The sequence below is a fragment of the Berghia stephanieae genome, chromosome 7 (assembly GCF_034508935.2).
Source record: "Berghia stephanieae isolate SIO BIC M18660-M18661 chromosome 7, UCSD_Bste_1.3, whole genome shotgun sequence".
Classification (NCBI taxonomy): domain Eukaryota; kingdom Metazoa; phylum Mollusca; class Gastropoda; order Nudibranchia; family Aeolidiidae; genus Berghia; species Berghia stephanieae.
Window position 1 is genome coordinate 37,140,842 of NC_088366.1, and position 10,000 is coordinate 37,150,841.

Here is a 10,000-nt window from a genome sequence, read left to right on the forward strand (position 1 = left end):
CAATAGTGTTTATTCTTTCCTTAAAGTCACATTTCTCTTCCTTGTCTTCTTTAGGAGCGTAATAAACAATGACAAAGTTTTGTCTACTTTGAATCTAATCTGCTTTCAGAAACCTTTCGCCCATTGGTTCCCAATCAATCAGTGATGTTTTATTTTCACCTAGATTACATTCATTCTGATACGATTTGAGGGTTGTTGTTTTTTGTGAGCCCTGGTCACATCGCTAGGCCTGCTCTCTTGGTCAAAATGTTTGTGTTTTGTAACGCAGCCACGATTCAGAGCGGGAACGCACACCCTTGTGAAGAGTGTAGGCACTAAATCGTCCTAACTATCGGGTAGCCCCTGTTGGGTCACGGTAGAAAGTCCGATCAGTGTCCAGGAGGTCATGGAGTTCGATTCCTGGTCGAGGCAGGGTGATTTTCTGGGATGTTTTTTTTCTTGTATTTTTCTTTCTTGCTTTGTCTCCCACTGTCTCATAATTCACACTTTTTCAGATGTTTATCTTGATGAAAAGGAGGTTGGCCTATTAACTGCCGTTAAAATTTGACCAGAAAACTCGTCCTTCAAATAACAAACGGCTTAATTGACTCTCATCTTGGCAAAAGCTATCGCGAGGTCCCAGGTTTAAGAGTTTTTGCCAACATGATGGTCAATTAAATCGATATTTGAAGCACTGGTGTTCTTTCCAAATGTTTTAATGTTTCCAGAGTTAATTGAAAGTTTAAAACAGGATCAATTCAATGTTTTGTTTACTTTACCTAGGAGATCAACGATTCTAAGTATGACCGGAATTAATCTTAAGTATTTTATAATGATTTTGAAAATTAATAAAATATGAGAGACAATGAGCCCGTGTGAACAGTTTACTATTTCTTTTAATGATTATGATGATTGTCGTTTTACAAAATTGTGCTTGATGCTTTGGTCTGTTAGTCACGCACAACATAAATATTGACCTCATTTTATCAAAGCACTATCTCTAATCCCTCTCCTCTCTCTCTCTCTCTCTCTCTCTCTCTCTCTCTCTCTCTGTCTATCTCTCAACCCCCCCCCCTCTCTCTCTCTCTCTCTCTCTCTCTCTCTCTCTCTCTTTCTCTTTCTCTTTCTCTCTCTCTCGCTTCCTCCGCCTCTCTCCTCGTGACTTATTTTCCTCCTCAATTGTGCACTTGTGCCGTAAACCCCAACAAACAATGCAATGATAACAAAGTACCAAATTGCAATAATTGTTTTTAGCCAGCAATTGTAAGGGAAAGAGTAAATTTTCATTGCTTTTCTTTGCTTACACTATCAATATCTGAGGGCAGATTTGCAAACGACATTGTCTGTGAAACATGGTCGATCCTCTGATGCTTGCCTTGATGATATATCAGTATGGCCGACATGAAATTTAAGCCACTGTAGTTCCCAACCCGTGATGCAGCAACATATAATAGTCCATGTGTAAAGACAAACTAAATTCTTAAAACTAAAATTAAAATGAACCGAACACCACGGGCTAAGTCAGTGACAGTGACAGACAGATAATTAGTAGGCCGTCAGAACTCTAGTTACTCTTATGTAATATCGATCTACCAAAACTAAATACAATGGTAAAAAGTATTGATTTAAATGCACAACACTTACATAAAATTTCCGACAACAAAAATGGAATAAAACGAAATTCTGTTTGACAAACGTTTCTTCCAGTTGGACAGATAAAATAAATTGAATTCAACCATAACCTAAACCATATTCTTCTGATTGGACAGATAAAATAAGATAACTTTACCCATATGTGCTTGTTCCCTTAATGATTAAAATCCGTGAGGAAACGTTTTGCAAAGCTTAAGCTAAACGAATACAGTGAACATGCTACTTTTGCAGGTAAAAAGCCAATCTGCCACTTCATCAGTAAAAGACTATCTGCCTCTTAATAGAAACTGGCCAGATAGTCCAAGGCAAAATCAAATTAAGGATCGGGAATTACGGTCTAGTCGCCAAATTTTTTTAAAAAAAGGACTAATGATTATGGTCTAGCAGACTTTTATCATTTTTAGATTTGCCGGTTATTCTGTGATCGATTATAATCATTAAACATTGGTTTTAGGGAACACTGTTGACAGCCAACTCTATTTTTAAAAAGAATAGATAGAGCATTACTATTTGAGAGTATCAAGAGAGGTTTAATATTACGTAATCAATGTTGTTGCGGATTTTCTAGAATTGCGTAGAAAAAATTATATTATCAACGACGTCGAAAAGGACCTAGCAGATTTTCTTCGTATTAATATGAGTCAATGGATGATAGAATTATTTGGCCTGAAATATATAAGAAGGTTTGCAAGTTACTCGTATGTCAATCTGTAAAATATAGTTTTATGATTTTTAGATTTGCCAGAAATTCTGTCCTCGATGGCATAAATTTCACATTGGCAATTAGGAACAATTTGATGCCCAACTTTTTAAAAAATAATAGATTTTCTAAAATGACTCTGTGGGCGTCCTACGTGTTACATGTACACTGTTTTATGGGGAGACTTAAACCCCAGTTTCTTTTATCTAATTTGTTTGACCTCATCAAGGAGAGATCAAGTTTATAAGGTCAAAGAAATGAGATAAAGATAACTGGATTCTAAGTCTCCCCAGTAAGATCTTGCTAAACTGGTGGTCGGACTGAAGGGTTTTCTTTAATATCCTTTACGTTCTCCAGACCTCACACAACTAGAGTTCATTATTACAGGAATACCTAAAGGACAAAATCTACCCAATGGAACCTACGACAGTCGCTGAGTTAGAGCAATCATTGAACGCGAATGTACATAAATATCAAAGGAATTCATCATTCGATGTAGTTTTTAACAATGCTTTGCAATACCGGTGTATCTGAATCACAACGTACAATATTTTGAGAACAACTAAACGATAGACTGATGATTGTAAATTCTTGCACCTAATAATAAACAACTGGTTTCCAGTTGTGTAATATGTGTATACATTTTTGGGACACGGTAGTTCTGAGACAATCAGTGGAATGACCTTTTTTTCAACCTCGCTTAATTGAAACAGTTTCTATGAAAAGCGTTGTTCAATTTAGCGGTTTCGACATTTTAAAAATTTTATTATCTATTTATCTATTTATTTTATTATTATTTTTGTTTGTTTGGATAATGATTGCCAATGATTTAATGACTGCAAACGTCTTACATCTTGTCATTTTGACAACTTTTACCTTCAATCTTATATTTGGTAATAGGTTCTCCCCGACATAAGATCAGATTGAGGTGGCTGGTTATATAATAAAAGGGGGAAAAACTCTGAAAGTGACTGAAATAGTGCTTTGAATGGATGATATACGTTGGTCCCAATATCGATACAACAGCCAACGGTGATATAATTAAAGAAGTCGTGATAACGATCAAATATATTGTAAAAACCTTTAACCATGATTAGCCCCTGGCATCAACAATAATATTAGAGAGAGAGAGAGAGAGAGAGAGAGAGAGAGAGAGAGAGAGAGAGAGAGAGAGAGAGGGGGGGGGAGGGGGAGGACGGGAAATTGAGCGTGAGAAGATGAGATGGGTCATTCAGCTGTCGTTGGGGGTTCGCTCGGGGGAAAGTGAGTGAGTTGTTTTTGTTTGCAAACAGCCTGGGGTTTTAGTAGACCTGATCTCCTGACTCCAACCAATCATGTGGTGCTATCATGAGTAGGGTCATGTGATCACACATACTTTCTCCAAATGGTACCAGTCGCTTGATCTAAATTTTTCGTCGGCTTTGAGGCGTGAGTTGAACATTGTTGGCAATGCCAAATAACGATAGATCGACGAAGTTAATTCATAATTCGGTTTCAAGTGTAGTTTAAAAAAAGTTGTATTCTTGTGATTTTATATTAACTTTTGGTACTGTCCATTTTTCTCATGTGTAAGGAAATGACAAGACACCTTAAATTAATGACAAAGAATGGAGAAACGGGTGTTAGTGCTAGTGGCGAAGTTAAACTCATAAAAAAACCCAAAAAAAAAAACAACAACCAACAACAAAAAACAAACAAACAAACAAGTTAACAAATAAATAATTGAATAAAAAAGTAAATTAATAAGTCATTTGACACATTATACTAATAAGGAAGAGAGGGAGAGAGAGAGAGATAGAGAGAGAGAGAGAGAGAGAGAGAGAGAGATAGAGTGAGAGAGAAAGAGAGAGATATTTGGGCTTATTTCTTTTAAAACGATGTAGATTGGTGTAGTTTGTTTCTCAAACTGGAGTTTTCTTCATAAAAAAGAAGAAGAAGAGGAAGAAAAAAAAGAAGATAAATATATTGTATGCTTTGAACAAAGTGCCATTGCTGTAGACGATAAGGTAATGATCTTCTCTTTAACCTGTCGGGAACTTCCAATTTTATCTCACAATTATATTCACGATTAGATTCACAATTAAATTTCTGACAATACAGGCTGCCCATAAAGTCTTTCCCTGATTTCAAACACTCAGTATTCTAGAGTCTAATAGATATTTGCATCTGGTTTTCGCCATATTTTTTCTAAGGAAAAGCCATATTTTTATGCCCACTAGTCATCAACCCACAATACATCACCAAATTTAACAAAAATCTACTTGAACTTAAAGACATTATTTTTCCAAGTGATTTTATCGCACTGTTGCTGTTCCCAAGAAGAGTATGATGAGGTCTTTTAAGTTCATGTTGATATTGGTAATTTTGGTGATGTAATATGGGTATATGGCTAATAGGTATAAATGTATGGCTTTTCTCTAGAAGATGGTAAAAACCAGATGTCTATATATATATATATATATATATATATATATATATATATATATATATATATATATATATATATACGTGTGTATGTATGTGTGCGTGTGTGTGTGTGTGTATATACAAATCGGTTCAAGAATAAGTCTTATAAATCAGGGAAGACTTTATGGATAACCTGCATTTAAAAGAAATCTGGAATTAACTTTAGCAAATGTACTAGAAGTCCGAAGTACGTTGTGATAATTCTTTTTTTTTTCTATTGTTAAAACATTGACATTATTTTCTTAGGAGTGTCTATGACTCTCATCCATTTAATAGTCCTGGTTGTATAAACGAAAGCGCTCCCTTTAGATAATGTTTTGTATCGCTAGTAAAAAAGTATCATCAATTTCTGGAAAGGTTATAAACACAACGGATCAACACGTGGTGAGGAGATGTGAACGTTTGTAAACAAATATTGCCTTACTATTTATTGTTATCGTATCTATTCATTGCAAGACAAAGGACAACTCGTGACAATCAAACAGGACCTTCTAGAGATTTTTAAAAAGAATTAGAATGAATTGACATTATCAACCCTGTAAGTTTAACAGCATGACAGTGGATTTCTGCATTTGTGTCTGACTTTCATTCGAGTGAGTATGCATGTTTACCTAACTAAAAAGTCAAAAAATCATATCTAATACAATCATTTTATATCTACGATCAATCTTTTTTATTTTTTAGGGAATTCGTGACTCAATTTTATGCATCAATGAAACTTGGTAAAAGAGAAAAATACCCAGCCAGGGTATACAAATTTTTGTTTTTATTGTTTTCTCTATCATTAAAAACTTCGTCAACTTCTCTAAATTCATAAATTTCAAATGTTAATGAATGGGTACCTGGCTTCTTACAATAACCTAATAGAATTAACATTTTAAGAGCTATTTACAGACAACCTGTATCGGAGTATATGAGGTCGCCTCAAACGAAGTTTCGGGATCCTCGACGATGGGAACTGGGTGGGGATCCTGACCTCCCATAGTGGGCAGGGAGGTACATGCTGTGTCTTCCATCCCCCCATACCTGTTTTCCAATTGTTTCCTGTATATTATATGATTGGTAAACATTTGAGTGTATTCCTCTTAGTTGGGACCTGTGCTTGTGTCTGGATGAGACTTTTAGGTGATCTCAAACTAAGTACTTTAACGGTGTGCTCTTGGAATCTACATGTTCCCTATTTGAACCCGTTCCCCTTTGTCTTACCTTTTCTTTTGTGCTTTAATTGTACTTCTAGAACTTTTTACTATCCTATTCTCTTCCTTTTTACTGGCGCTGATATGACCTTAATGTGTTGCAAGCGCCATAAAACCCTTAAAAACAAAAAAAACAAAACATCGACGATGGGAACATTTTCCTTTTTTCTATTTCACTCAATCAGTATGAAATGTATCCATATTGGTGTGTTCGCAGAAAAATAAAGATGGAAAAAGTGCTGTTGTGACTAGTGTAGGAAGTTGTCCCCTCTTGTTGAAAACCAAATGACTGATCGGGATAAAACGTGGAATAATTTTTCTTCAAACAATGTTATTTCAATACAAGGCAGAAATCATATTTGATTTATTTTAAAGACAAATGGTCTCCAATTAGTCATAAATTAAGTTTAAAATTCATGGAATTAAATCACTTTTCAAGTTCAAGACGTTAGAAAGTCAATTGAATCACGGGGAAAAGGGCTACCTAACGTCATAAGCAGAATTAGAGATCTACAGATTACGTCCCAAATCTTCAATATGGCAAATATGCGGTGCGTTTATTGAAACCATTTTAAACATATTTTTCTGAAAAATTGTGCACATAATTTTTAATAAATTGGTTTGATTGCGGTAAAAGTTCAGACTTGCATCGCTTATAGTCTTGCGACTACAGGCTTCTAACCTTAGGGAGCGTTCACATATTACGTCATCAAAAATTTGCCCTTTTTAGACCCCCCCCCCCCTCCCCCAAATCATCACTTGTCATCATTGACCTGACCCCCCCCCCCCCAACAGATGATGACGTCATCTAATTTAATAAAAACTAAAAGATAATTTTAATTTCACAATATTTATTATTCGTTTTTCAAACCATAAACATTGATTATCAACGTTTGATAAAACACATTCAGACATTTTATTAATTTCAGAAACTGTTTATAATTTATGTTTTACGATACAATGGGGACATAAAATTTAAATTTGCAAAGATAAAATCTAACAAACATTATTTAAATTAGGCTACTTGGTGCAGGTGCTATTTAAAAAAATTCAGAAAGTGTAATTTAAAATAGTATAGGAGGCAAATTATTTTATAGCATATTAGTCTTTTTGTGGAATGAATTTCTGTTTCAATTTCCAAACATAAAATTAATTGATTCAAAAATGTTTCTGCCTTGGGCCTCTGGCAATGTACTATAAATAGTATCATCAATTTCATCTTCATCGTCATCATTTTCTCCCATTTGCTGTTCTTCTTGTATGCCGCATTTTCGTGAATGGTCTTTCATTGCTGTGGTCGAGGAGTGATACAATGAACATTTAGGGCAAGTTCGCCTTTTGAGAAGTGATACCCCTTTCCCATCTTGTTTCTTGAGAGATGGGCAATACTCATCATAGCAATTTATCTTTAGCTGTTTTGAAAGGAACAAACTTTGAAATAGGCTTAATTTGCCTATGTTTTGATGACATCATCTTGGGTCTGACCCCCCCCCCCCCCCCCCATGTCAACACATGTCAACATTTGGTAGACCCCCCCTCCCCCCCTAGCTGATGACGTAATATGTGAACGCTCCCTTATCCAGTCTTTTTCTCGCACCCGACACACACACACACACACACACACACACACACACACACACACGCATGCACGCACACTAATGATTATATAGATGAAAAGAGTGTACCTACGAGGCCGTTCTAAGTTTTAAATATTTAGAACTTTTCAAAAATGTATAAATTTAAATGTCTTCTACCATCACCTTCACGCACATACGATACACATTTTAATCCGTTCAATGACATTTAAGTCAGTTAGAACCTCCTGTATAGGTTTGTTTTGTCTGTACCCATGTGAAAACTGCCTCAAAAAGGCATTATGTCGGGATGGTGTGGATGCTTCAAGTCCAAGTAAAAGATCATTGAGTAAAAAAATATATCTTGGATAAAGTTTATGTGTTTTATTGAGAACAATATTTATGAGGCGCAGAAAAAAATGTCCCTATTTTGAGGCCTCCCACTGCTTTACAATTTTACCAACAACATTGGAATTGTCATTTTTAAATAACAGCATATTTCCATTTATCTTGTCAAAGTCCTATTCAAATTCTGATTACTTTATACACCAATCAAAAACATGAGGCCTAATCGAGTGCGTGATTTCTGACGTCTCACGGTTTGGCTGATTATAATTAGGGTTATTCAAAAGAATCCACAAAATTGTTAACTTCCGTTTTCTTTGTCAAACCCCAAAACGTCCTTTGTAAACACTTGGGGTAATCGAAACAATACGTGGCGTTTCATTCATCCTGTTTTGTTGATAAAGGGGAAACCCGAAACGTTCATTTGATCTGTTTCTGTAATTAAATTGAAGCTTACATTCAATTTCACATTATTATTTATTTGTATTCACTTAATGACTTTAAGGATTTCAGATCTACACTAAGTTTTCAACAGTTTTCATCTATTTATGACATCAAGTATTATTCTTGCCCCTTTTATGCTTTCAATGTGATGGTTTCGGGTGGATTATACCCAGGTTTAACTTGTGGTCACACCCTCAACTCTATCTGTCCAGTATAAACATCAATACAGAAATTCCTGAGTGAGGAGCTGTCCGATTGGCTTGTTTCAGCAAATCGTGGCATTCGTAATGATATTATTCACTTGAGCACATTAAGGTATTCGGATTTACAGAAATTTTAAATAAGTTTCACCGATTAACAACATCAACTAATATTACTGCTAATATTACTGTCGTTTTTATATCATCTTTATGATAATTATAGCCCTAGGAAATATTTAGTTATACGTCATCGGCAAACTGTCAATGAGAGCGATCTATATTCATGTTTTCGTCCTACTTATTCATCGATCACATGAATTTTTGCTGTACAACGGTTGAAGTTTTCTCAATGTATCTAAACAGGCTGTTTTGTTTATGAACGTTGTAAACATACCCATGTATCATGCTGAGCAAAGTGACCAATCGTAACGTTGGTTATTCTTAAAATGTGAACACTTTTCTCTATGTGGGTCATTTTGAGCACACTTTGCAATGTGACCAATGACCTGGAGCACATGAAAATGTAATATAGATCGTACCCATTGTATCTGTCTAGCTTCTAGCCCGAACAAACCAAAATTAGACATATTATTATGATGGAATACTTGATACTGTTCGCGTCTGCTTCAGATTTTCATTTGACCTCAGGATTATAGTGGTCAAGACACCCATTTTCTTTCATGTAAGTTAGATCAGTGTATATTACTTAGTTTTGAATTTTACCAATCACCAATCAAAACATGATCACCAGAGTACTGTACTACTGTACTGTAAGGTAAGTTCTCGATCCCAGCATAGGGAGGACATTCCGAAAGCTCCTTCATCCCCAGTATTCTTTCAATTTGTATTTTCACCGTTGATCTTTTGTCAGGCGTTTGTTTATTCAATTTGTCATCATATAGAAGCATTTTAAAAACTGTAGAACAAACCTTGATAGATTTCTGAAAGTTTGAAATTTCCTAATTTTACTATTGTTTTGATTTTTGAAGTATTGAAAAGTAACTGCAGAGCAGTCCGATGGGTTTTTATTTTTTTTCTATTAGGGTTAGCTCGAGATCGGAGGATTTTTTTCTTACTAGGGTTAGCCATAAGTCTTAGCAAAGGTGCTAGGGTGTTTGTTTTTCCTATTACTATTAGGCTTAGTTAAAGGTAAAAGGTTTTATTTTTTCTTGGGGTAAGTTGTGGGAATATTAATTCAGTTGTTTCCTTTTGTCGGAGCTTTCGGAAAGCATCCCCAGGATCGTCTTTCAACTCTGCTCACGTCTGCTACTTCAGGTTTATTTTCGCAGTTGATTTTCTTACCACAACCTGTTTTCACACACGGACAACTGTATGTTGCTGTGTTACGATTCAGAGGCTGTAGTGGCTTACACTTCATGTTGGGCCACACAGAAAAATCAACAGAGGATGTACCAAGTTACACAGACAACGTTGTTTACCAAT

General features: G+C 35.4%; 1 protein-coding gene across 4 annotated transcripts in view; it reads left to right on the plus strand.

The window, feature by feature from the left end:
- Nucleotides 1-10,000, plus strand: part of LOC144977179 (sodium-dependent noradrenaline transporter-like) — a 212,076-nt gene that overhangs the window by 108,966 nt on the left and 93,110 nt on the right. The window contains exon 1 of one of the 4 annotated variants that reach the window (XM_078922096.1): nt 5,068-5,391. The exons of the other annotated variants lie outside the window; for them this stretch is intronic. The gene's annotated coding sequence lies outside the window, so the exon portion shown is untranslated. Of the gene's footprint in view, nt 1-5,067; nt 5,392-10,000 lie in introns of those variants that run through there. 4 annotated transcript variants of the gene reach the window in all.